At 45.0% G+C, this 27,770-nt stretch overlaps 1 long non-coding RNA gene across 1 annotated transcript in view; it reads left to right on the top strand.

The window, feature by feature from the left end:
- The first annotated feature begins 19,488 nt into the window (after positions 1–19,488).
- LOC101714234 (uncharacterized) overlaps positions 19,489–27,770 on the top strand; it is a 122,841-nt gene continuing 114,559 nt past the window's right edge. The window contains exon 1 of the long non-coding RNA XR_015443049.1: positions 19,489–20,073. This is a non-coding gene — a long non-coding RNA (uncharacterized LOC101714234). The remainder of the gene's footprint in view (positions 20,074–27,770) is intronic.

Raw genomic sequence — 27,770 nt, 5'->3', positions numbered from 1 at the left:
AAAGTTTGACGGAACAGTGCTATCTACACCATTATTTACAAAGCAATTTCCTAAGTAACAGCTCATGCCTTCATTATGGAAGTGTTTCCAGTCCACGGATATTTCTAAGAATCCCTATTTTGCCAATACGGGTACAGACAATGATCTCACATGCTAATGTCTCTGATCAAAGCCAAGGACACAGATAATTAACCTTGAGCATAAAATTATAAACAGAAGTGTAGGCATCAGTGTATGAAGTTGGTGATCATTCCCACTGCTGTGGATATTATCTAGGCTGAAAACTCCAAAGCCCAAAGATCTGATGGATGTGGTCATGACCTTGTTCTGCTCTTAGTCAGTGATGAATCAGGCAATCCCTGGGCTGCTCTCTTTGCCCAAGAACTTGGGGGCTCTGGGTTGGCTCTATGGCTGGCATGGCCCTTGGTCTCCATACACACGGGTCCTTGGAGTTCCCACATATCACCCCTGTCGACCCACCAGCCCTCCATCCCCTCCTCTTCATCCCTAGGCATTTGCAGGATGGCCCTCCTAGTCTCTTTTTAAAAATTAAAATATATAAATGGGACTTTAAAAAATTTTGGGGGGTTCCGTTTTTAAATTATTGCGTTTCAACATTTCACTTCCATTTTTTCCCCCACAGCAGGATTCCAGGGACACATTTATGACCATCATAATTGTGAGTTAGAGATCTCCCAGGCCAAGTGAAATGAAATTACGAGAAACTGAAATCTGTTTTAATTGGAGCATTTGTGGAAAAAAAAAAAGAGTAGCTGCTTTTTCCTTTATGTGGTTCTCTGATGCATGTCCATACCTGTGTCCAGAAGCCAGGGCTGGGTAAACTTGGGCCAAGAGAGAACTCTGAGGAAGGGAGAGAATGAGAAGGTGTGTCAGGAAAGAGTCATTTTCTTAGATTTAAAAAAAAAAAAAAAAAAAGGAGGTACGGTCGCCGGAGTTCCGCCTCAGTGACTATGAAACCGAGTCGGCAAAAGCTGAAGGACCTGGCTCCTGAAAGCCTCATCAGGACTTGTCATCGCTCTAATGAATATCATTTAAATTGCTTTGTATATTGGTGGAGTTTGGATGTCGATTTAATTTGTGCATGTGTTTGAGTTCTTCTGCTTGGCTAGGCTAACTGAGAAGCAGCCGCCTAATGAAAACTGAGTTGGTGACAGTGTGATGCGCTCCAGCCCAGTCAAATGGGTTTGAAGGGCTGCTGTGACAGCTCTCAGAAAGTAGATGTGGCTGGGGAGGCAGAAAGGATGCTGTTCTGCAGTGCCTAGACCTGCTGGGCAGTGTGGACACCCCAGCATGGCCGGGATTTCTGGAGATGGCACAGGCAGGTTCTTCTCTCAGCTCAGCCCACCCTCAGCCTGGTGACTGTGCCTGTCAAACTGGGGTCTTAGCAATACTGCCCTCTCTGTGGTTCAGTGGTGTGTGGATGGAATTACTGAGGGTGGCAGCGGTGAGATTCTGAGCCCATCCTCCGTAGCAAAGTATGTGGCCCAAACTCCCAGCAAAGAAAAGAAGAGAAGATCCTCATGGTTTGCACATCCAAGAAAGCAAAAGCCTTTTCCCACATTGTTCTTGTATTGCTTAGAGTTCTCTAGAAGAACAGAACCAATAGAAAAAATATCTATAGTTATATCATGAGATTTATTATGTAGGCTTATAGAAGCAGAGGTGGGAGAGTCCACAGTGTTCATCTACATGCTGGAGAACCTAGGATCCAGTATCAGATCATCTCAAGAAGAGGAAAGCTGCATAACAAGAGGGACCAAGCATACAGCACCAGTCCAAGGTCAAAGAGGCACAGAAACTCCCTCCAGAGTCGCTGATATGAGTTTATGTGGGGAGGCAGAAGAAACTGGAGGAGACTGATGTCTACAGCAACAGGAACAAAAGATGCGTCTGCTCAAGCAGACTGGAGCTCTTGAAAAACATGCCAACTTCCTTCTCTCCTTTTTTAAAAATTCCATCAAGGCTACAAGCCTATTGGTTGGTACCACCCACAACCAGGGTGGGTCTTCCCCTTTCAGTTTGCTGGCCTGCATGCCAGTCATCTCTGGAAGTGCCTAATGGCCCCAGAACTGTGCTTTGCTAATCTGCTAGGCATTTCTTAATCCAGTCAAGTTGACAGTCATAGTTTTCAACCCAAAGAGTTGTGTCATCATCTCCTAAACTGGTATGACCAGCTCAGCTAACTCAGGACAGTCAGTTACCCAATTTGTCCTTGTGTTCCCCAGGCCATGCTGGGAGGGAAGCAGGCTGAGAGTCCTATGGGGCTCATGTGTAGAAGAAGCCCAGGGAGGAGCAGTGGGCCCATTGGAGCAGTGTCCATTGGAAAGGTCAGCCAGGCTTGTTTCAGAAGCATTGGAAATACAGAGTCTGAGCACAAATCCTGGAGTCTGCTTACTCAGTGCTTCAGTTCCCTACCTTCAACAGGGTCCTCATTCTGGAAGAGGCTTCATTTTGGGCCCCTCTATTTCCATGAGAGAATAAGTCTCCGGCTTCATAGGACTCCAGCTTCATTATAAGATCCGGAGACCCTAGATTCTCCGGGGGTGGGGTGGGGTGCAGTAGTGGGCGAGCCCAGGCCTGAGTGGGTGGGTCTGGGTGGAGGAGAGAGCATTTCAAAAGAGCCCTCACTGCTCACCTTCCTCTTATGCTTCTCAAGGTCTGAGCTTTGAACACATGGACCTTGCCTCCACTGCACACTTTTTTCAAATACTGTCAATATCAAGATCAAGTTCAGCACATTACTTGGAAAAAAAAATGATCAGAAAATAGAATATGCTCCAGGGATCCTGGCTGCTTTCTGTCCCTTGTAAATCCCATTGCCCTTCACCCCTGTGTGACTCTCTTCCAAGAAAAAACAAAACAAAACAAAAAACAAACAACAAACAAAAACTTCTGAAGTCTGGAAAGGAGATGGGCCCATTCCTCCAAGAGAATTTGAGGCCTCTAGCAGAAAGATCCTCTTTTTTTCTACCAATCAAGAGTCGGGGGTGGGGGTGGTAGGATGGAGTTGCGACAGGAGGCGAAAATGCTGGAAAGGAGAGGATGTATTGGATTTAGACCTGATGAAGGTTCTTGGGACAAAGTGAGGAAGAAGAGGCCTGAGAGGGAGGACTCTCCAGTCTCCCAGAGAAGTGGAAACTGTAGGGGCTGCAGTGGATGGTGTTCCTAGAGTGGGGGCCCATAGCTTTGTCAGGAGAAGTCTGAGGAGCCTTTGTGTCCCTGAGACATGGGGTGGGAGAGCACTAGCAGGTCTCCTTCCTTGGACCCTTCCCACCTCCCAGGACGTAGGGAGTTCTCTCTTCTCTATGAGAGCTGAGAGCAGCCCTAACTTGTGCCAGCACACAGACCTCGTTATGGCATGGAATGAATTTAGGATCTCACTTGAGAGAGGAAACAAGTGTATGGAAAACATACAATAGTGCTGAGTGAATGATAGCCTGCAGTTAATATGGTGATTGGATGGAAAACAAAGAATTATGAAACTTAAACCTTGCACCTTGAAGTGGCTTGACTGGGAAATGTTCTTTGGGCAGGAGAGGCTGGAGCTGGACCTTGAAGATATTGCCATGGCCATCGTAATGACCAATGCTTTTATTCAACCCCAGTGTTTCTCATGTGGGTGCTTTTCTAGGACTTTATGTCACAGCTTTTTGATCTTTTAGGGATTGTAGATTTTTTTGAGAAATAGACTTTCTTTTCAGGAAAGTGTCCTTGTGGGCACATATATGCATTTGCTTATGGATAGGGGACTATGGGCTGCCTGAAGTTCTTTCATGTGGAACTCAATAAATCCTGCTCTCTGCTGCCTTCCAGAACTCACAACCTGTAGGACCCTGGGCCCTTTCCAGGCATGGGAGATCATAGGTGCTTGGAAAGGTGCTGTGAGCAAGGACAGGCTCAGGATCTTAAAGGAATCAAAAAATAACATAAATTTGTTTTATGTAGCTGAAGTCAGAGAATGGGGGGCTTCAGGCACGGCTGGATGTGGATGCTCAGTGGTGCCACCAGGAATCTGCTCCTCTGTTCTTCTTAGTCCTCGCCCTCCTTCTCCTGGAGGTGTGATCAGCTCTTTGATGCCCACCAACCTAGAGAGGAAAAGAACTTCCATTCACACTGGTGAGAACCAGAGCCCTGGATAGGGTTCTCCTTGGCCAGAAGTGGGTCCAGTCTTCATTCCTGGACCAACCACTGTGGCTCTGATCACAATCTTAGCCTGCCCTGCTCCCAGGTCCAATGTAGCAGGCCTCCTTAGCTCCAGGGTCAGGTTCAAGGTCAGCGTTCCAGCACTGGGTGCAGACTGCTCCATGTATGGTGGGCAGATGTTCCCCTGTGCATCCTGAGTAATGTATAGCCTCTGTTTGTCAATGGAGGGGATGAGCCCCACTGTGAACTTCTCTAATTCCTCAGGGAATGGTGCCCCTGATGAAAAGACCTCAATTTTTGAGGACTCAGCAAGGAAACTCCTAACCAAATTAAAGAATTACGGCAAGACCCCCCAAACAAGTTCTCCTGATAGGTTTTGTTCTGTCTCCTCCTCCATGGGTCAGAAATATGTTGGGTTGGGCAATGTTTACCTTGGGAAACTCCTGGTACTCTCTTTAGAAATTATAGCTGGGGATGAGTATCCTAGGGACAGAATGACCTTCTGTGCTCTGAGACTGTTCTTCTTTTGGTTGTCACTTCCTAGACCTTGATATGGCTGAAGAGTAGAATTTACTAGGAAGAAGAACCTTCATCTGTTCTGAGTCTCTTTGGCACCTGAACTGATCAGAGAATACTTACCTGGTAGGGGTTGCAAAATGTGTGGCTTATGGACTGAATATGACCTGTAGATTGATTTGGTTTGAGCCATACAATGGTAGTAATTTTAAAAAGGAAAAGATTTTAATTCATTGCCAAACTTTGAAAATTGGGAACTTTCATACTACAGTCATATTTCTGGCATGTCTAGATGCCACACTCCTATGTGACAGCAGGTGGCCAGAGCAGCAGCAGTTGCCCATTTTAGATTGGCCTTTGTACCTTCTACTCCCCACCCCACCTTTTTTCTGTGCTATTATTTTTTTCTTCGTGCTAGACTTCTCCAGAAACGGACACCGATGGGAGGATTTGAAAGCAGGCAGGTCATGTGATATGCGACCCTGAAAGCATAGACAGGAGGGAGGAGTACAACAGGAAAGGAAAGGAAGCCACTTTCTGATGCATAAAGAAGCAAGGTGCCATGATGAGCCACTGGGACTCTGCCGAGTGCTGGAAACCTCTGTAGGATTGTACAAGGAAGTCTTTGAGCAGACCCAGCTGAGGGTAGGGCAGATGAGAATCTACCAATTCCTGCCACTAGCTGAGTGCTGTCCCTCTGTGCCCAAGCAGAATATGTTCCCACAACCATAGGGTAGGAAGCTTTGGGTACATAATGGTGATGATGGAGAATAAAGGAGGGGTGGGCGGTGCAGCCACGTACCTACATTAGACTGTCTGTGTTCACATCTTACCTCTGTCTTCCTGGAAGCATTTATTCCTGTGCTCTTTGACCTGGTAGGAGAGGGTGACTTGCCTAAGGTAACACTGCATGTCAATGGCCGAGACTAGGCTGGGGCTCAGAGCACCCCTCCTCCTCCTCCTCCTCCTCCTCCCCCCTCCTTCTCTTCCCCAGATGTTCTTACTAACCTTCAGCTACTCATTCCAGGAAACCTAGAGCTCTGCATGCCTCACTCGTCCATTTTATTTTACTTAGTTATTTAATTATTTACTTATTTATGTGTTTATTACCCATCTAGTTCCAGAGATAACTTAGGGCTTCTGTACAGCTCATTAATTGCCTCATTGCTAGCTGGAAACAGGGAGATTGGCTAAGAGGGGATGAGGAATACAATGAGTGGGGACCCGTAGGAGCTATGGGACACGGAAACGTGGCAGCTGGCTGGAGGGCCCAATTCCACCCCTCTTGGCCCCACAAGATGACATCATTCAGGAAGTGGGTCCACACAGGAAGTCCTGCCTACAGGAAGTCTCACACTTGACATAGGATATATCTTCCCTGACAGCAAGACAGAGCACCCCAGCCAGGAAAAGTGTGCTCAAGGAAGGTAGCTTTCCTCTGTGCCTTTCTTAGTTCCTCATGCTCTCTGCTGTTGGAAGATAGCAGTGGGCAGCAAGTGACAAAATTATGGATGCCAAGAAAGAAAGGTCTTCTCTAACAGCTCCATGCAACTTTGCTCAGCTTTAGACATCTCTCATGCTTGTGCATACTCCCTGCCCACCCCAATTCTTTGTGTGAGCGCAGATATGCCCTTCCTCCAAGACAATGACTTGTCATAAAGTTAGTGTCAGAATCCACATGGATTGAAATAGAATGAAGGTGGGTACAACCGCAATGAAAATTTGGAGGCGAATTCTCAGTCCCTGCACTCCCAGAGAGCTGACAGGGGACCCCTGAGCAATGACTGGGGCACAGAGGCCGCTATTCTGAATTATCCCTCTGCAGATCTGGGGAAGAAACAGCCTCACACCTCCCTTCCCAGCACAGCCCGTGGTGCCCGTTTCCGCTTGCCCAAGACATCCATGCCAGCACTGCAATCAATTAGTCCTGAGGAGTGGACAAAGGGGGTTACAGAAAATTCATTTCATTTGGATTTTTTTTTTCACTTGAGGCCCTGCCTGGCAGCCAGCTCTCCCAACACCCACACGTCTGCAGCCCAACTGCTCTGTCCATCAGCTCTTGTCCGAGTTAACTATTCATTTTATGTATTTTAATTTGGGCAGAACATTTATTTGGCTTAAATTTCCTTTTCGGGGGTTGGAATGTGCCTTCCACACACAGGCAGAGATGATCTGCTTGAATTTCGTCAGAAGGAGTTTAGTTTACAAAGATAGTAACTGAGCTATTAAAACCAACAACCCCTTTTAAAGCAAACAGACCATTAAAATATAGGAACAGTTTATGGCATAAATAAAATTGAGGATATGGATTATTTAAAGATAAGATTTTCAAGAAACAGGGATAAAAAAACATTTAAATAATTTCTCCACAGTAGTTTTCTTTTTTTTTTTACAAAGTGAACTTCAGAATGCAAATGAAAATTTTTAAAAAAAGCACAGAAAGACGTTAAAAACCTATCTTACTAGTAAAGACATACGAAAAAGGCTCGCTTCTTCCTTCTTGATCTGTACATGATTTCTAAGGGATAGAGCAGTGGGGGAGAACTACTTGAATTCATAAATGGCAGAATTTACCCAGCTCATAAAGCTACATTGTGGAAAAAGAAGCAAGACATTTGCTTCTAGATCATTCTCCCAAGCTGACTGACAGATACAATAATTTCGTCCATTAGTCCGATCCATTGTCTCCTTTAGGCACAGAAGTAGTGTACCGCGGAGGTAGATTTCCACTGCTATGCATATTTTAAGGGTTATTTGGCAACACGAGTAAAGCTAAAAGTAGCCTCTTAATCTAATTAATTGACATTTCTGAATCTTGCTTTCACAACAACACATGGTTTCATGTTCTGGGTTTTAGCACTTGTCAAGCTTTTTTGGAGAATGTTTTGGTCAGAATGACAAGATAATTTGTGACTGAGGCTCCAAGCTAGAGAAGTGTTTAAGGCTATAATGATTTATTATCATCACAGAATAACAAAATTTACAAAGTGTTTCATCAGAATTTTTGAAATAAGTTTGCCACCATAGGAGAAGCAAGGAGCTGGGGGTGGGCTGGCTTGGGAGACAGGGAGGGCTGCAGCTTCATATACAAACTCAGCCATGACTGATTTGTTAAAATTTCTCTATTAAATTTATCTCTGCACGTTCCTTGAGAGAAAATCCACAGAGCTCTTTAGGAGGACAAGAGGTGATAGGGGAATGGAGAGAAAATTCAGACCTCTCCCCAGTTTTTATAAGCAGGAAATCCGAGTCCCCTACTCCACTTGTAACGTATATGTGGCTGCAGTCAACGATGAATTTCTACATTTTGGCAACGGTCAGAGTGAAAGTAGTCGCACTATCTATAGAAACTTTGAGATGGAGAACACTTGGAGGATGCTACTGAAAATGCAAGAAACACATTTTTGAAAGGATGAAATAATATCACTGAGTGACAGTAAATTAACATGCTGACATTTGCAGACTTTCAGAGCATTGCCATAAAAAGAAGTAATACAACATGACTAATTTGGACTTCTTCTTTATTCCTTCCTTGAGAGAGACAGCTCTGGCCCTCCCAGGCCACCCCTCAGACTTTTCCTCCCAGCACTTCCTCCTCTTTTCCAGGAAATGGTTGAGAATTTAACATTCCCCTCAGCTCAGTGGTTTCCTTCTGGAGACTGTAGAAAATGCAATTTTGATTTCTGAGCTCCAAAGATGCTCCCTCAAATGTTAGAAGAATGTGCAGGGCCTGTGCAGGGGACCTACAGTTCCGGCCACAGCATGATGACCTCCTGATAGTGCAAATGTCCTAATAGTGAAGGAGATTGCCAGCAGTTTCAGCTTCTTAATATCCGCACACCTTCTGCCTGTAGCATACTGGGTCTAGGAGAACCCTGGCCATCCTGTGCATACCCTACACTAACAGGGAGACTGAGGTACTCAGCACATATCAGTTTTTATGTCCCTTCTCTTGCCTCTGGGCCAAGAGTCCAACCTGAAATGCCCTCCAGAGGAAATCAGGGGTCCTCTCCACCTTTCCTGCATCCAAGATGAGCCTCCTCTTATTGGAGGCAGCATGGTGTTTAGCACTCAGGAAGTACTGAGAAAACTTTGGCTCGGCTGATGCAAAGCAAGTGAGTTGAGCTGATTCCTCAAAACCTCTGTGCTCAACTTCAGTGCCTCCTGAGTGAGTGCCAACAGGGCCACTCTCCTTTTTCAGACCGGGGACAAGAAGCTTGTCAGTGACAAGAAGCCAATCCCTAGTGGGAACCGAAGTTCTTTTTATCTGGACAGCTGTGCTTCCCAGTTGAGCACACTCAACCCTGCCCCCCCCCCCCCCCGCCAACAATCAGGTGTTTTGGATTCTCATAGCCTGGTACTGTGCCTGGCTGAGGAGATGTTCCACAAACGTGCATTCTCTCCCTTCTACTGAGTCTCACCATCCTGAAGAAAGTCCATCTGGAAGTAAATATAAGATTTTAAGAACTTCTGCCCTGAAAAGCCTGAAAAACCATAGTCTCTCAGTGCACATAAAAGGAGGTGGTTTCCAAGGCCAGGTGGACAATGAGACTAAGCTCTAAGAAGCTCAGTCCCACAGCTGAACTCAGACCTAGCCATGGAAGAGGAGGGCAGCCTGTGGGCAAACCTTTACATAATATCATCTGTCTGGACCTAGGCACGGAGGTTATATCAAGGGACGACCAGACATAGACAGGCTAGTGACAGTGATTACAAGAGCAAGGCAGGAACTCTGGTTGGGGAGAAGAGCATCAGTTGCTGACTGGATACAGAATTAACCCAAAGCACAGCACCAAAGTGACCCCGGGCTCTGAGCACTACACATGAGGGAACCCAGAGGCAGAGGCTGTGGCTACAGGTGGCACCTATCTGTCCTCTGAACAGTTCAGCTGGGAAATAACAACAGGGTAGGGCAGGAGGGCATGCTAAAGAATCATACCATAGGAGCTGTTGTAATGATCAAAAATAAAACTGGAGGAGTTCCTCTCCCCTCAGCCTCCTGGGCCTGTACTATCTGTCCCATCAGTGCCACATCAGACCTGGGATTCTGAGATTCCCATAGGAGTCTCCCAAGTCATGGGTCAGAATATGTGGCCCAGCCCCAGGGAGATGAAGGATCACACAGGAACCCTCAGCCACTTCTTCTGCCCCTGTTCAACTCTCCTGCTGCTGTGGGCCAGGAGACCACCAGGAAAAGTTGGTGCTGTCCACAACCAGCCTCCTGAGCTGAGGAATGAAGGTTCTAAAGAACACTGTCTCCTGGTTCTCTTTCTTACTCTGCTCAAACATCAGGTAAGTTCAGACACCAGGAACAGGTAAGCTCCAGGGCCCAGGGGATCCCTCACAGAGCTACCTCCTCTTCCTCTGGATCCAGGCATTGCAGGCCCCAGCCTGAGTGTCTGGCAGGGCATGGTCTTTTCCTAGATGTGCTTTGCCTGGACTCTGCCAGGATGGTCTGAGGATTTGCGAGCCTCGGGCCCTGTCGTGGGCAGACAGTGTTACGAGGTAACATAAGTTGAGAGTAACCTTTCAGCAGAACAGTTTGAGTTAAAATAAAGGGATTGAAAAAGAGTACAATGACCAAAAAAATCTATAAAAATGCAATTGCGCTAATATAATTTTATCACTTATTTAAAAATTTAGTCGACCCAAAAGACTACCAAGTGTGAAATTAAGGAACAGCTCCTCTACTTTTATGGAAATCACTCTTCCTCACTTGTCTAATAGCCTGATTTTGTCAGATCATTTATTTCCATGGTTTTAAAATGAGCTTGACAGACAGAATTTTATAACACCACTTTACTGCAAATAAGAACATCATTTTCGCTTATTAAAACTGAAGCTTAGAGAAAGCATTAAAATTAACAGTTCACTCGGCTTTAACCTTTTGCATACTGCTGTGACTTTACACCACAGACTATGTGTAAGGAAGACTAAGGCGCCAGGCATAGATAGAGGAGGTGGGACTGGGGCATGGATTCTAGTCCCAGGGGGACTCACAGAGGATGCCTACACACCTGGAAAGGGCCACGATGGTGCCTGGAGAAATCCCCCTGCTGGCCTAGTGAGCACCAGCCTCGGGAAGCCAGCCCTAGAGTCTAGGAGACATCAGCACAGGGTGCTCCTTTTAAAGCTGTGGCAGGTGATGTGCATTTCCCCCCTGGAGACTGGGTTGACTGACAGCTGGTCTCTATGAATTTCCTGTATCTGTCTTTCATTCATTCAATAAATATTTCCCAAGTGTGTTGAAAGGGGTCAGGCACTATTCTGGGCACTTAGAATAAAATAGTGAGTTAGACCAAGCAAGTCCCAGGCCTTGGGACCTTTGGCCCATCATGAGGTTGGGGGTCAGGGCCATAATACCTAAAGCAAATAAATATACAATCTACTGTCTGGTAAGGCGAGTCAAGGCTGTGGAAGAAACCAAGGCAAGGCAGGGAGAGACACTAGAAGTCCTTGTTGAACTGAAGTGACATACCTTGGGCTGGAGCACTTTGCAAGATGGCCTGTCCTGGCCACCGTCAGTATATGATGTCTTTTTCTATGTCCTGTGGGTGAGGCCTGGGTCAGAAGCTTTGTTGGACAGAACAGTTGGAATTTGCATTTCTGTGGCTTCCAGCTTTGTCCCAAACCTCAGACAGCCCCAGAGTGTCAGGGATAAAACAGCACCATAGTAGCTCTCTGTCAACAACTGGAGGGAACTGGCATGTTCGAACCCCAGCCTCTCACTTCTAGGGTGGCACACGAATCTGAAATGTGTGTTTCCCAGAGCTCTCCTACAGGATTCAGCACCAGCCAGCCACTTTATCAGTTGCCCTGTTCAGCCTTTACTGAGTGCCTCGTCTTCTCTATCCCCCACTTATCTCTCCCACACTCCAACATTCACTTGGCCTTGAATGCTTGGAAATGCTTCATAGTTTTGGAAAATCTAACTGTAGGCAAAGATTCATGGCACACAGCTGGGACCAGTGGTTTTTGCTGGTCTGTAAACCCCCAGCCATATCATCTTTCATGCACCACTGAGACCTGATCCCCAACTCTTACTCCAGTCCCTTTTGGGGGACTGTTTTCTACAGGAGCTCACCACTTCCATGCAGGAGCAGTCTGGCCAGGGGCAAGTCAGGCCAGGCCCAGCCCCATCACTGCCCCTGCAGCTCTTTGATGCTGCATCCTGGGGACTCACTGCTCTTTGCTTTCTCCCATACAATCCTGATCCACAGCCAGCGATCAGCTCCTGGGTCCGCCTCACCAACGACGGGAAAAGCTTCCTTCCCAGGAGAGATGATTCTCAACCATCTCTCCTGGGGCCCTCTAAAACTTCCATGGTACAGAGACCTTCACCCTCACTTGGTTCAGTTATGCTTCCTTCAACTAGCCTGGCCTCTGCTTCTTTTGCTCCACCATCCCTCACTCCTGTGCCAGGGTAATGTTCCCAAGTAAACTACTCAAACATACAGTTGTGTCTCAGCACTGTCTTCACAGGAACCCAGACTAAGCACCAAAGGGACTGAGGCCACTGAATACATCCAGGGCTGTGCCAGGCCAGCCTCCAACACCTATCTGAGCTTGGCATCATGCACAATGCCCTGTGGAGTTTCTCTTCTTTCTTGCCACCTTGACTAGGCCATGCACTCTGTGCCTCAGTTTATACTGTTCCTGCTGCATGCAAACACTATTCCCACTTCTTGTAATGCCTTACCTCCCTAAAGGAAATCCCTATCCTCAGTCCATCTACAGGTCTCAAGCTCTGTGCACCACTCTCTCAGGTTTCACTGAGGCCACCAAGCCCTTTCTTGAGCACTCCCCACACCAGAGGCCACAGTGCTGGTTTCCTTATCCACTGCAAGGTGCCCATATGTGGCACTGTGGCCAGATGGACTGTTGAGTGGGGTGACCTCTATTGGGAACAGCAGCCTCAGGACTAGGAGGGCGCTGTAAGGCCACATGCGTGGGGTGGTGACCCTATGCCAGGGAAAGTTCTGTCCATAAAGTAGTGTCACCCCTCTGATTGGAGGGCTGTCTCTGTGTTGGGGACCTTCTCTGTGTTTGGCACAAAGAAGACAATCAAGAAATGATGAATGAGGACAGTGAAGGAATGTATACTTGCAAAAAAATGAATGAACACGCTGGGTGTCTATTTGCTGTGTCTGTTATGGCATCCAAGTGTCTCCGCCTCACATGCCCTGGGGATACCCCCAGGCAGAATCAGTCACTCCCAAGGCCCCCTGGGCAAACATCTGTCACTGCTTTGTGTTGCAATCTGCTTGCAGGTGAGTGTCTACCCTAGCCTGGGAGCAGCTGGGGGCTGGATCTTTCTCTCTCCGTGGCACCTGGCATAGGGCCTTAAAGAGTCGATGTGGGCAGGTAGCAGGCAGGTGTGTGGAAGCCGCATGTGGATTAATTAGACTGATGTGTAAAGGGATTCCTCACTATGATGGGGGACCTAAAAGCAAGGCCTCCAAGATGGGTGTGCAGAAGCCAGGTGCTGGGCACATTGCTCTGCATGCACTTCCCGTTTCCCATCTCACCTAGGAGGCGAAATAACCTTCTTTCACAAAAGGGGCACCTGAGCCTTGGGCAGACTGAACATCAGGACCAAGCCCCATGCTAGTGGTGATGGAGAATGACCATACAGCCAAGTCTGGGCACTCCTAAATCTGGAGTCCTGCTGTACTTCCCTACTGCAGCCCCTATATGCACACCCCCATCACCATCACACCATCTCTGGACTATCTATCTCCTCCTGTCCTCAGCAGCCTCATCTCCTGTTACAGGCAGCAAGTCTAGGCTTCTTCCTGAGGCTCTGAACAGAAGAGAGACCACTTTCCCTAGTCCCTGATACCAGCCCTGACCAACACTTAGCATACACCCTACTCCATAACTAGCGATTACCTGGTTCTCTTAGGTGAGGCGTTTGAATCCTCACATGCCATGAGATGATCCCGGATTCCTAAGAAAAAAGAATCCCCATCCATCCCCTGGGGGACACAGAATTCCCTATGTCTACCTCTCTACTGCCACTGTGTTGGTCTGAGAGTGGGCTGACCCCCAGAGAGCCAGAACCTCCTGACTGACTGTGACACCAGCCCACACCAACACACAGAGGGGAGCAATCATTGTGACAGGTGCAGCCTGAGGGGTTTAAATGAGAAAAGAGTGCAGGTGGGAAAACCCCTGGTGACCCTGCTCTGAATGAGGAAAGGGTACCCTTGAGGGCGGTGATCTGCAGATGGGACCATGTGAGATGCTGAAGGGGACGCTGTACACTAGGTGTCCCATGATATCATCCAGGAGAGGACCCTGTCTGCAGTGTGTCGAACAATGGAGTTTCCTAAGAGTCTAAAGGTGTCTCCCTCTCCTGACAGCAGCTGGGCTTTCCACCCAGCATCCAGAGTCCCACCACAGAGGGTGGCCCACGAAGACGGTCCGTCCCCACTAAGTCCAGAGGTGTGCTGTTTACATGCACTCTCACCCACTGCTGAGAGTGGAGGCGAGCTTACAGAGCTCTGAAACATTTGGTTGGAATTCTCCACTGATAAGCAAAACACTTGAAACTTCACCTCCCAGATTCCCTCCTCTGGTCACCAGAGTGGCAGGAGAACATGGAATCATACAGCAGATTTTCCCTTTGTCTTCTTTTCAGAAGACTTGTGTAGAGTACACCCAGACTTTACCCTAGTCAGGAGGAAGTGGGGCCAAATTCTTTGTCTCCTGTTGAAAGAGACTTCTTATCTGTTCCTCCTGAGTCACCTGCCCAATGCTCATCTTTCCTTGGTTGGAAGCTCCCAAGGGACTGCTGACTGTTAGATTCCAGGGACCTTCCTCAAAGTCTTGAATCGAAGGGGGAAGTGGTGCCTCCTGACTTGCTGGTTCTCTTCCAGTTCCTTGGTCCTCATCAGGGCAACACGGACAACAAGTGAGAAGGTTCATCATTGTCTTAGGCTCCCCTGCTTCCCTCTGGGAGATGCCTCAGCTCCCCTGGGCCTTCACAGAGCAGGTCAGAGCCCAGACAAGCAAAATGGCCCAAGTGGGTCACACAGCAGTGTAGGACAAGAACCAGAACCTGAACTCCACTCCTTCAAAATGTGGGAAAGTGCAGACACTGCTGAGCACTGCTTGAGAATCGCCGCCTCCCTGCAGGGTGTCTGTTTACAAAGGCGGAGCTCAGAAATGCATCCATTGTGGAAAAATAAAGCCTCAGAAATAGGGAAGCCAGCACTCCCCCGCCACAGGGAGGGAGAGAGCCACAGCATGTGTTGTATTTCAGCCCTGGGGATCAGTGCCCCCTCCCGACTAGGGCCCCCTTCGTCTTGGTTCCCAGTATATCAGGGTTTCACTGCACCTGTGCAGCATAGCTTTGGGCTGATTCACTCCAGCCTCCTCTGTAGGCCTTGCTGTGCCCGGGACCCGAGAGAGAGCATGTGCCTTGGCTACAAGGCCCCAGAGCCCAGCGTCCCTAAGCAGGCACAGCCTTGAAACCTTCTGTTTTGTCTCTGCGCAAACAGGTGTCCTGGGGACCCTGAGCCCAAACAGGGTTTACCATAGGATCTGAGAAGCCTGGCTGGGCAGTTGGGTCACTCATTGTCCCATTCAAAATCTGCCAGGTGCCCAGGACCTGCCTGCCAAAGTCCCCAAACCCTTGCAGAGAGTAGGGGAGGATTTCCCATGCGAATTTCTGTTCTGGGGATGAGAAGGGTTCACATTCAGACAAGAGCAGGGGATCCTCCTGTGTCGGTCACACCCAACTCTCCTATGAGCCTCAAGGTCCTGCAGTTGAACTACTGCAAATCAGGCTGCTTCCTGGTCACTTGTGTTGTGATGGAGAGGTACTAGGTATGACTGAAATATACAATGAATGTTTAAATTTTAAAATAATACTGCAGTAAAAAGACACATTTCCATTAATCTCCCTGGCTTGAAATGCACTTATCCCATTGTTCTTACCACTTTCTGGAATGGTTCTGGAAGTCCTCTTTCATGAATGCCTTTAGTTGCACTGTCCTGGCTGCCTTGATGTCCTGAATCAATTCAAAACATTTCCCTTTCATGGTCATTTTGACTTTAGGGAAGAGCCAGAAGTCACATGGTGCCAGGTCTGGTGAATCAGGTGGGTGAGGACATGCTGTAATATTTTTATAAGCCTGCTTTTCTGTTGGATAGCGCTCGGTAGCAGCATTCACTAATTTTTTTTAAATCATACTTTGTAAAGATACTCACAAAAGAAGACTTTCAGAACTGCTTCAGAAAGTGGCAAAAATGATGGGATAAATCTAAAGAGTTGTGTCAAATTGGGGATGGGGGAATAATCTGAGGGGAAATATTTGGCAGCATGTCTTTTACTGTGATAAAATTTTTTAAATTTAAGTATTCACTGTGTATTTTGATCTTACTTTGTACATTATCATTCAGTGCTTACAAGTGCACATGGAAGTGTGCCATGTACACATGGATACTTTTTTTTTACATAAATATGATCACTCTGCACATATGGTTGGTGAATTTTCTCAGGCCCCATGTCTTTTTCGTTAATCTCTGTAGAGGAGCACAGAGTTTAGGTGTAACTTTGGGTATTTAACTATCTCTCCATCAAAGATATCTACTGCTATTTTCTTTTCTTTTATCCTATTTCTTTACTTCCTTGTTTCTTCTTTTCTTTCCCTTTTCTTCCTTTCATTCCCCTTCTCCTTCTCTGTCTCTCTGCCATTATAAACACCATTACATTAAACATCCTTAAGCACTCCTCTTTATGCACAGCTACTGTTCTGTAGGATAGTTCCCTAACGGGCTGAGCTCACTAGGGCTCACATGCATTTTAAGTTTTTACATACTACCACGTTGTCCTCTAAAAGGACCCTATGTGTCTTCCAAACTTCAGCTCTCATTTTGTAACAGCTTATGTTGCCAGTACATAGGTGGATCATAGGTAGATCCACCTGCGATCTTTAAAGGCCTTCAGTGCCCCTCATGATCCCCATTCATGGGAAAGCCTCACCTGAGGTCTGCATGGGGACATCTCCCTCTACGCAAATAGCATCTAGAGATTGTTTCAGTTAAGAAAATTAGTGTTTGAAGTGCACTAGGGCTCTATCAAATCTGCATTCTATGTTTTAACCTAAATGTTTTGGATATATAGGAAAAAACTGTAATAACTAAGAATCCTCATTGTACTCTGTGAGGCCAATATTGCTATTATCCATACTTAGTAAGGGAAGACATTGTAGTGGGCTGCATGAAGAAGATATGTCCATGTCCTCATGGCTGGAGGTGTAAATGTTACTTTATTTGGGAAAAGGACTGTGCAGCTGTGAGTTAAGGGTCTTAGGATGATAAGATCATCTTGGATTGTGCAAGAATTATGCCCCTATCTTCCATGACAAATGTCTGTATAACAGACACACAGAGGAGCTGGCTTAGAGAGGCGAAAGCCATGCGAAGACTGTGTTCAAGTCTAGAGTGAGACAACCACAAGCCCAGGAATTCTCAGGGCCACCAGAAGTTGGGAGAGGCCAGAAAGGAAGTCTTCCCTGGAGCCTTAGAGAGTAAAGCCCTTGGGATGCCTTAAGTTCTGACTTCTAGTTTCCAGAGCTATGAGAGAATAAATTTCTGTTGTTTTCGGCCACAAAGTTTGTTATAGCCTCAGTAAACACACACAGCTACCCAGGCTCAGAGGGATCAGAAACATTCCCAGCCTTGCCCAGCACCCGGGCCCTATGCTATGTGCCTCAGTGAGAGAGGAGGCAGAGGGACATTGTGAGCCTCCAGCTCCAGAGGAACCGCTCAAACTCCAGGCCACCTTGGGAACCATTGAATGGAGCTCTGGTGAGAAGCCCTGTGAACGGTGTGGAGGGTCTCTCTAGGATCAATGCTATGGTGAACAAGATGGTGGAACAAGGATTCCAAAAGGTTCCAGAGCCTGGGAAGCCTGGGGAACTTGCCCGGCCCCACTGTCCAGGCAGGACTAGTGAGGAAGAGCTCTGTCCCATTGAACCTAGGCACTTGCACTTTCTGGTGGCTTCAGCTTGGGAATACCAGACAGACTGGTTCAGATGGCAGAAGAGGTTTCCAGTAGAGAGAGGACTTAGGCACTTATGTCACAGGAAAAGGGGTCCACAGGGGGAGGTAGAATGAAGATCAGCTATGGGATAAGAAAGATTATTTCTGCTGCTTCCCATGAAATTATTTGACCTTGAAGTCTCAGCTGCAGGTTCTGTAAAATAGACATGATAAGCAGACTCAAATGTGTTGGAATGGGGATGGAATGTATGGCTTGTGTCTAGATGTTCCCTCAAAGCCTCATGCAGTAACAGGTGGGGCTTTTCAGAGGTGGCTGGATCTAGAGTGGGCGATACTGGGTTTAAGGGTGTGTGATTACTAAATTAGTCCACTGATTGGTTTGGCATAGTTCTGGGAGTGGATAATAAGAAGGTCCTCCCTGAGTGTGAGTGCTACCTGCCCTAAGGGTGGGTAGCCTGGATAGAATATAAGGGACAGAAAAGGGCTGCTGACTTTGCTTGTTGTTTCTTAGCTACTTTGAAGCTTTGCTGCTTTCTGCCTGCCATGAATTGTTTCCCCTTTGTGATACCACTTTGCCATGCCACCCTATCTTGGAGCCAGCTGATTATGGACTGAAACCTCTGCAAACTGTGAGCTACAATAAACCTTTCCTCCTTTAACTTTGGGTGTTGCATATTTTGTCTCAGCAACAAAAAACACAGCTAAGAATGTTGTACATGTCAGGCCCTAGGCTAAACCTGTTGCTAACACATTCCTCCTGACCTCCTCCAGTACCACTGTGGGAGCTATGTGCCATACCTATTCCTGTGTTACAGTTGTGCACACTGTGACGCACAGAAGTTAACTTGTCAAGGTCACAAAACCAGGAAGAATTTGAACCAGGCCATTCGGTTCTGGATGGAATGCATGCTCTTAACCCTTCTCCCAGGTCATTGGTGAGGAATTATAAGAGATGACGTGCTGCCCCACACAGAGTCCAGCACAGAGCTGACTCTGAACCCCTCTGTGTGGGTCAACTCATGGATGTGTCCCTTACTCTCAGTTTAACAGGGATTTTCTCATTGGAGCCAGAGTAAGGTCTTCATGTTGCCTACTCCTTGCTCCAAAACAGGGAGGATGCAGCTTCTGGGCAAATATGTCCCCTTGCCCTCCAGACTCATAGCCATGTGAGGATTAAGGACATGTTAGGATTAAGCCCCAATAAGCATGGGGCTCAGGAAAGGAGCCCTGGCTGCCCAGGCATGAGCACTGCCCTGGGTCTGGGTCTGAAGTCTTCATTTCTACAAGGATTCAGAGGGAGAGAGAGGCCTTCAAATACCACTCTTAACCTCATTTCTTCCCGACCTTCCAGAACTTTTCATTGTACTTGGTGGTAAAGCAGGTTCTGTCAACAACTGCCTAGTGGATACAGAGGCCAGACACTGAACCTGTCCGTAGGATTACCAGATGGTGTCTGCTCCCTGCTTCTCCTGCAGGGAAGAAGCAGCCTCATCCTGCTGCCAGCCTGGCCAGGCCAGCCACTCCTCAGATGACAGCCACTATCCTGAGAACCATTTCCTGAGAACCTACTATGTGCAACCTCCATTTGCAGTATTCCTACTCCATGAAGGCTACAATTATTGTCCCCATTTTACAGATGAGATAACAGTGCCAGATGGCTCTGCAAATAAGCTGACACCTGGGGGTATCTTTTCTGAAGACCATTATTCAATAGCCTGTCTTCCCCAAAATGGATTTATTTATAAAAAAAAATCCCCAGCATATTCCACTTAGAATAGTAGATATTTCACATATTTTGCTTATTACAATGCACTGTGCTAAACATCCATTATTTAACTGTGCACTGGGTGTAATCATTCTTCAGGTACTGGTATGCCAGCAATAATTTACATCCTGCTTGAGGAGTCAGGATGTATCCTCTACCTGCACAGAGAAGCTGACAGTGGGACAGAATATAATTGTTCCAAAAGCCACACTTGATAGCTAATGAATGAGCAGGTGAGGATTAGAGATGGGGAGATCCGCTGGCATTTGAGAGAGGTAAACCAACAATTAGAAGAAGAATATGTTCTGTTGCCTGTCAGGGAAGATTTTTGCATTGTAAAAGGGAAAAGATGATTTAGACTCAAGGGTAATATGATGCCTGCCGCAGGTATGGGGGAAATTCACACTAGTCCATGTGTTTGAAGATATATTTTTAAGAGGACTTAGAAGAATTTCTTCCAGTGACTGTAAGGTTTTAAAAAGATTTTGATCTGCCTTTGCACATGTTCACTCAACAGGGGTCTCTTGAGCATGCGCTGTGTACCTGGTGCTTGCAGCCTGGGAGTTCTTGGCTCAGTAACAGTTCAGAGCAGCACTGGTCTGTCTGTGAGCAAGGTAAGCAGGGACTCCTGGGCATGGGGACATAAAATATGGTCAAAAACTATGGAGAAAGTTGGAATTAAAAAACAATTATTACAATAAAAGACACATTGCCATTAATCCCCCTCACTTTGCACATATTTGTTCCATCATTCTTGCCACTTTCTGAAGAAGTTCTGGAATGTAAGAGTGAGTGTCTTTAGTTATCCTGTCATGTGCTATCATGGCTTGATGTCCTGAATTGAATCAAAACATTTTCTTTTCATGGTCATTTGGCCTAGAATTCACAAAGTGCCAGCTCTAGTGAATCAGATAGATGAGGAAACATAATAATGTTTTTATTTGCCAGGAATTGTCATAAATGTTTTGAGTCTATTTAGGACTTGAAGGCACCAGGGAAGATATTCATGAAAGAGGACTTCCAGAGCTGCTTCAGAAAGTAGCAAGAATAATGGGAGCCAGGGATTTAGCTCAGTGGTGCTGCTGCCTGCCTTGCAAGCACAAGGTCCTGAGTTCGATCCCTGGTACAAAAAAAAAAAAAAAAAAAGAATGATGGGATAAGTGTGTTCAAAGAGAGAAGTATTAACGACATTAATATATCTTTTACTGTAGTACATTTTTAAAAAATTAATTTTATTGGTACACTTTGACATACATAATGATCACATTCATCATAGGGAATTCGTACCTGTGCATATTATATCTTAGTTCTTTTCCCACCTGCCTCCCTTCCCTTCAGTCCTTCTTTCCAATCACCAATATTATTTGATCACATGTCATACCTTTCTGAGAGCTTTTCTCTCAGAAGTGAATGTTAATGATGGGCACAATTGAGATGATTAGTTATTGACCATTGAGTGTCTTATAGGGTGCTGTCCATTATCTGTTCTCTATGAATACATGAGGTGGATTGTACTATTTCAACCAGGAGAATGTTAGGCTCAGGGGATTAAATATTCATCCAGGGTAGAGAGTAGTGATCTGCCTAAGTCTGTCTCTATGTCCTCTCTCAGTTGAGACCACTTGTGCTATGGAGAGCAGCTCCCAGCAGAGGTGTGATGGGGGATTTGTACACTGAAAATTTCCTGCTAAAGGAAGAAAGATTCAAAAATGCCTGAGGATTTTAACTCTGATTTGACTCTATGTCTTGTATATATTTTTATATATTAAGGTTCCCTGTGGAGTGTGCATATGTGGAAGTATATACATGTGTAAGCTACAGACATACTGGTATATGCATACACATCTATACATATTGTGGAAAGGGGATTTGTATGCAAAGTTTGAAAACCATTATCCTGCATCTATGGCAAGGTCACTGTCTAGCTGGCCTCTGCAGCGAAGGGAACTTACTGCCCATCCCCTAGTGCCAATGACTGCAGCAGCATGGCATGGCCTTAATGTCATTTCTCAAAATTCCAGATCTAAGGGCTCCGGAGAGGTCAGTGAATTTCAGCACTGATGGAGATACCCCACCCCTTTAAACAAACTGTTTCTCAGGCTCTCCTACATCCTGAGGCCGGGGCATAGTATTTTTCAGAAAATAAAATCATAACTTTATTAATGAAAAAGCTTTGTTCAATCAAATGGGACACCAGCATGCCTCCTTCCTCAGAGGCTACCAACCTCCGTAGTTCTTCTCAGTGTCTCAGGTAATTGAGAGGCCTTCACCTCTCTGCCACATTTTAATGATGGATGCGGGGACAGACAGCAGGGAGTGGTCACAGTTCACATTCATTGACCATGTTCCAGTGGCCTGGCTGCAGTGCCAGCCATTCTGCATGCACAGTGCTAGTCCCATGCCCAGTGTCCCATGATTTGGGATTAACAGTCAGTCAGTCATATTTTAGAAACTAAGGCTCAGAGAGGTCTTTCTGTCCACCTCTCTGTAGGCCAAGATTCAGACCTGGATTTTTATGTGCTCTGTTTAGTTGATGTAAAAGCATTTAGTGCATCTCCAAGAGGTGCCAAAGTCCTGAAAGTTTCAGCACTGCTGAAAAGTCCAAGTCCCAAGGCTCCTCTGAGATTGAAGGCAAACTTAGCTGTGAGCCCCTGTGCAAATGAAAAAAAGCTTAAACACTTCTAACATTAGAAGTAAAATATTAGAAGCACAGTAGAGACATTTGCATTCCAAAAGTTACAAACAGAGGGCTACAAAGGAATGGGACCAAAGCAAGTCCAAAATCCAGCAGGGCAAACATTAAATTTCATAGTTCCACTTCCAGCATCCCCAGCAATCTGTGGCAAGTTGTAAACTCCAAAGATCTTGGATGGCTTTGCCTCTATGGTACTTCCGGTGGTTGTAGTTCCCTCCTTCTTCCTCCTTCCTATTTTCCTCAGCTGATCCATGTTCCTGGCTTCTCCAAACTTCTGGGGTCTCCATTGCACCTTCTGCTTCACACTCACAGCTTCACACACTGCCCTCTCAGGGACACACTGCCTGGCCTCCCAGGCTTTCTTCTGAAATTTGAGTGAAAGTCTTCCTGACCCCACAACTCTTGAATTTTGCATGTGTCTAAAACCAGCACCACTTGGTTGATGCCCACTTTTGCTCCCAGCTGAACGAGTAGCCAGGCTTCTTTCTCTCTCAGCTGTAGGGGTTGAGCGCCTAGATTGCTGAGCACTCTGAAGCCATTCCTGAGAAACAAATTCTCTAGGCTGCCACCATTCTGCAGGGTGGTGCTCTGGGGCTTTCTTCTCCAGGCAAAGTCTTTCAATTTTGCAATTTTAAGGCTGCGAAGGGTGGAGTTCTACTGCTTCTTGTGATGACCTCAGGCCATCTTTTCTATTCTTCTGTCCCTTCTCAACAATCAAGCTCTCCTCTGCTCTATCTTTGCAGTCCACAGCTTTACAGGAGCTTCCTTTCTGGCCAAACTCAAAACATTTTAATCTTTCTGCTAGACTCTTTTCTCTTGATTCTCAACATAGATCTGGCTAAAAGCCCCCAACAACAGCCATCCCACAACCTCAACATTAGACTGCCTTGAAATTTCTTCTGTGAGATTAATTAGTCTGCTGACCTTAATCTCAGTCTCAGGCAAAGTCTCTGGACATGAGCAAAATGCAGACAAACTTTCTGCCAATGCATAATACACAGTGTCTGGAGTCCAGCAGCCAAGGCAGTCTTTCTTCCCAGCAGAAATCTCCTGAGCCTGGTCTTTACTAGCTTTCTGAGCTCTGACCAAAAAATCTCCCAAAGAGAATAAGCTCAGGCATTCCAGCTCTACTTCTTCAGTCAGCATCCTCCATTTTTCCTAATTCTTCCCCTTCCCACAAACCAGTTCCAAAGGCTCTTGAGCCACATGGCCCGTAGTGTCATGGCAACAGCCCCACTCACATACCAAATTTCTGTGTTGGTTACTTTTCTCTCATTGCTGAGACAAAATACCCAACACCCAATTTTTTTTTCCTCTTGGCTTTTAATGTTTTTTAAAAAATTAATTTTACTGGTACATTTTAGGTATACAATATAATGACATTCATCAGTGGAAATTTGCACCTTTACATAATCTTTCTTGGTTCTTATTTTTCCCCCTTCCCCTGCCCTCCCTTCAACCCCTCCATCCCTCCCTATTTACAAAGATTTTGTTTCCATTTTTCCATTTTCTCATATTAATTCCATTCCATTCTTTCTTTTCCCCTACCCCTTCCCCTTCCCCTCTGCCCCTTTTCTTCCTATTTCACATTATCTATTATACCTTTTAGTCCTTATTTACGCTTTCAGTTTCTCACACTAGAGAAACTACTTCATATTTACACATGCCCAACACCCAATGTTAAAGAGTTTATTTGGCTTACAGTTCATAGAAATTTCAGTCCATAATCAGCTGGCTCCAAGGCAGGGTGGCGTAGGGGCAATAGTTCATGGTGGTGGGAGACAACAAAAGCAACAAGAGACCTTAACAGTGTCTTTCTGCCCCTTCTATCCCATCCAGACCACTGGGATTAGGGCGGTGCCAAACCAATCACTCACCTGTAGTGGTTTAGTTATCACACACCCTTAATCCCAGCATCACACATTCCAGATTCAGCCAGCTCTGAAAAACGCTGCCTGAAGCTTTGGGGGGACTTCTAGACACAAGCCATAACACTCGGTTCTCTGCAGTATTTATTTGCTGGGCTACTGACCCTGACCCCTTGGTTGGATTCCTTGGTTGCCTTATCTTTTGTCTACATCCATTTTTTCCTTAAATTTGTTCTTTCTTTTCAGTTTGTATTTTCAGGCTTATAGAAAAGTAAAGAATTGCCATTTTCTCATGATCAGGTTCTCCAGTTATTAACATTTGCCACTTTCTATTCTCTTCTTTCTTTTTCCATTTCTTTTTCTGTATTGACTCACACATGCTCACACAATTATGCATATATCCACAAACTTTAATTTTTCTGAATTGTTTGAGAATTAACTTCAGATATGATTTTCTTTACCCCTAAATACATCACTATGTCTTTCCTAAAAACAAAGATATTCACTTCTATACCTACAGGAACCAGAAAATGAACAGAAAGCAAAAAGTCAACATTGATACAATGCTATTGTCTACACTAGAGATTTTATTCTGATTGAACTGATTGTCCTAATAGTGTCCACTATAAAAGTAAAAGAACATCTCAGATTACAGTTGCCTTCAGTTCTCATGAAACTCTTTTAATGGAAAGCATCCATTCCTCGGGCTTCTTTTTCTATGACATTGACACTTTTGGGGCTTACAGGCTGGTTGCTTTGCAAAATGTGTTGAATTTGGGTTTATCTGATGTTTTATTAGGATATCATCAAAGCAGTGCTTTATTCTTCCCAGATGGTTCTACTAGAAGGTGCAAGATATAGATTTGTTCCATATATTCTGGATCAGAGGTGTTGCCAGATCCTGCTGTTCTCAAATTATACTTCCCCCCTTTGTAACAAATATACATTTTTAAGGGCTGATCTTTTGAGACTGTGTGATTGTCCTGCTACTTCTCAAATATTCACCTAGTAGTTTTAGTATCCATTGATGATTCTTGGTTGATTCAATTGTTTATAATCATTATGACTGCCTAGAAATAATTTACCTTTCCACTGCAAGGAAGAGCCTGCTCCTTTTTTTCCACTTATTTGTTTACGTCGATGTAACTCATGGATGCCTATTTCATTCAGTGGGTTATTATTGTGTTCTGTCATGGGAATCATTTCCAACTACCTTCTTTTTCTTTTTGACATGTCCCTGTCATTTCTTGACCCTTTCCTCACTTTTTGGTATAAGTCATTCTAGGATTATCTTCTATACCCCTTGCTCTAGACTTAAATAGAACATTTCTGCAAGTGGCCCTACTTCTGTAATCGAATGTGGCACATAGAAATCAAGATATGAGTGCTAAAAATGCTCATTGGTGCTGGGATGTCACTGTTTTTAAATTGTGTATGGATATATAAATAATCTCTCTCTTCTTTCCCCTCCTCCACATTTCTCCCATGGCTTTCCTTCCTTTCCAAATCCCTCCCTCAGTCTTTTTGCTAAACCACAAACTCGACTTTAAAAGTTTATGATAATGTGATAGAAATATAAATTCAACAGAAACCATAATTTTGAATTTGGTTCCTTCCGATAGGGGGTTATGTACTCTCTCTTGTGTGATATTGGCCAGTAGCAGCAGCAAGTTGCAGCTCTTAGTTAATCATGCAATGGGGAGGGACAATTAGTAATCTGGCTGTGTATGTGTAGCTAAGCTATGATGTGTGATAAGTTATGTCCATTAAATGTATTTTTAACTTAATGATATTTTCAATTTACATTGAATTTATTGGGGCTATTCCCATTATAAGTCAAAGAATGTCTCTATGTTCAATTGTGGTCCAACACAATAGAGTTTATTCTTTCTCCCCTCCTCTTCCCAAATTTTGATCTCTTTCTCCAAAATTGAGAAACCTGGCTTCGATTGTCTATAGTATATGTATTTGTTTATTCAATTATCAGATACCCATAATTATTTTTGTCAGCTCTTTAATTTTGCTTTTCAATTCATTTTAATTGCATGGGCAATCGATAAACACATTTTCTTTGAAAATACACAGATGAGGTAGATTTTGTCCTCTGTCCCTTTATGCCCAGATCTAACCACTATTATCAGTTTGGTGTGAATCTTTCCAGACATTTTCTATGCCATTATACACCCACAGACATTAAAACTGTAATGTTTTGAGTTATCTTTATATAAATGGTTTGATGGTTTATACCCTGATTAGCAACTTAGTTTTTAAAAATAAAAAACCAAAACATTCTTGGATATTTTCCATGTTGGTATATATTGAATCATTTCATTGCAGCTTAACTTGAGATACTGAACTGTAAGGGATGTCTGGTATTGCTTTATGCAACAAAGTATGTCTGAGTATTACTTTAGCATGTCTCTGGAATAACATGCAGTACTTTAAAAAGACTGCATTGCCATCTTATGCCATGTGCAAATATCTCCTGCAAGTCACTGAGAGAAGTAGGACTGATGGGCTGTAGGACATTCACATTTTGAATTCCAAAGTGGCTGCAATTGGTGTCAGGCCACCTGCAATAACTTTCGAGTGTCTCCTTGTGATCCTCAGGATGGGCAGCAGCAGCCTCTGCCCTTTTGTCAAAGACAGGAAATGTACTCTTCAGGCTGCTGACTTCCTGAAGTGTCAGGCTTTGGATAGAGACCCTATCTAATCCTCTATAGAGCAGATGGCTGGCCCTGGGGGCTCTTTCAGGTCTTAAAGTGTAGAAACAATGATCCTAACATGTGCAGCGCTCCCATCGGATGGTACAGTTATCAGTGGTAGCTTGTGTCTTAACTACCCAGAGGCACTGCTCTTACTAGGCAGAAGAAACTTCTGGATAAGCTCCTTTCCTTTCCTTCCTTCTTTCCTTCCTCCCTTTCTTCCTTCCTTCCTTCCTTCTTTCTTCTCCTCCTCTTCCTTCTCCCCCCCCCTTTGTATATTTCAAACTTGTGTTGGAGGAGATAAGGGTGACCTCATTAGAATTCTACTAGCACCAATATTTCTTTTAAGTATATTCATATTTCCTAGTCCAACTCACATGAGCAGCAGTACATCTATCTCTCTTTTGCCATTCCCTTCCTCCATAGCTCTTTCATGCACATTGTCTGATTTCAGCCCCTCGTCCATCCAATGAGAAAAGAGAGAAAAGTTCCCCCCATTTTTCAGATTTCTCTTATTTAAGTTCACATCACTGGTATTGGGACCTGGCCTCAAACTCAGACCTTCAGATCTCAAATCAAAGATATTTTTTAAGTAAGATTTTTTTCTCGTATATTGACTTCTTTTTTTTTTTTTTTTGGTACTAGGGATCGAACTCAGGACCTTGCGCTTGCAAGGCAGGCGGCCGAACCACTGAGCTAAATCCCGGGCCCATCTCATATATTGACTTCTAACAATTGAAAAATGTAGAACATTATGATGAAGAAAATTTTTTTAAATCACCCATAGTCAACGTTGTCATCCAGAGTAACCACCATGAATATTTTCCTATATTCTTTATACACATATAACAAAATTATATAGAGCATTTATTTGGGTGCTTTATATTGTGAGCATTTTCCAGTGTCATTAAATTTTCTTTATAAGATTTTAAATGACTATATAATATCCCATTGTGTGGATAGATCATAATTTAGGCAATCCCCCATAGTCGGATATAGGCTAATTTTATACTATCATTGTAATAAATAAAGTTTCAAACAAT

This window comes from Heterocephalus glaber, unplaced genomic scaffold, assembly GCF_053883595.1.
Source record: "Heterocephalus glaber isolate CG9 unplaced genomic scaffold, H.glaber_assembly_v1.0 deba00001561, whole genome shotgun sequence".
NCBI lineage: Eukaryota > Metazoa > Chordata > Mammalia > Rodentia > Bathyergidae > Heterocephalus > Heterocephalus glaber.
This window is presented reverse-complemented; position numbering and strand designations above follow the sequence as displayed.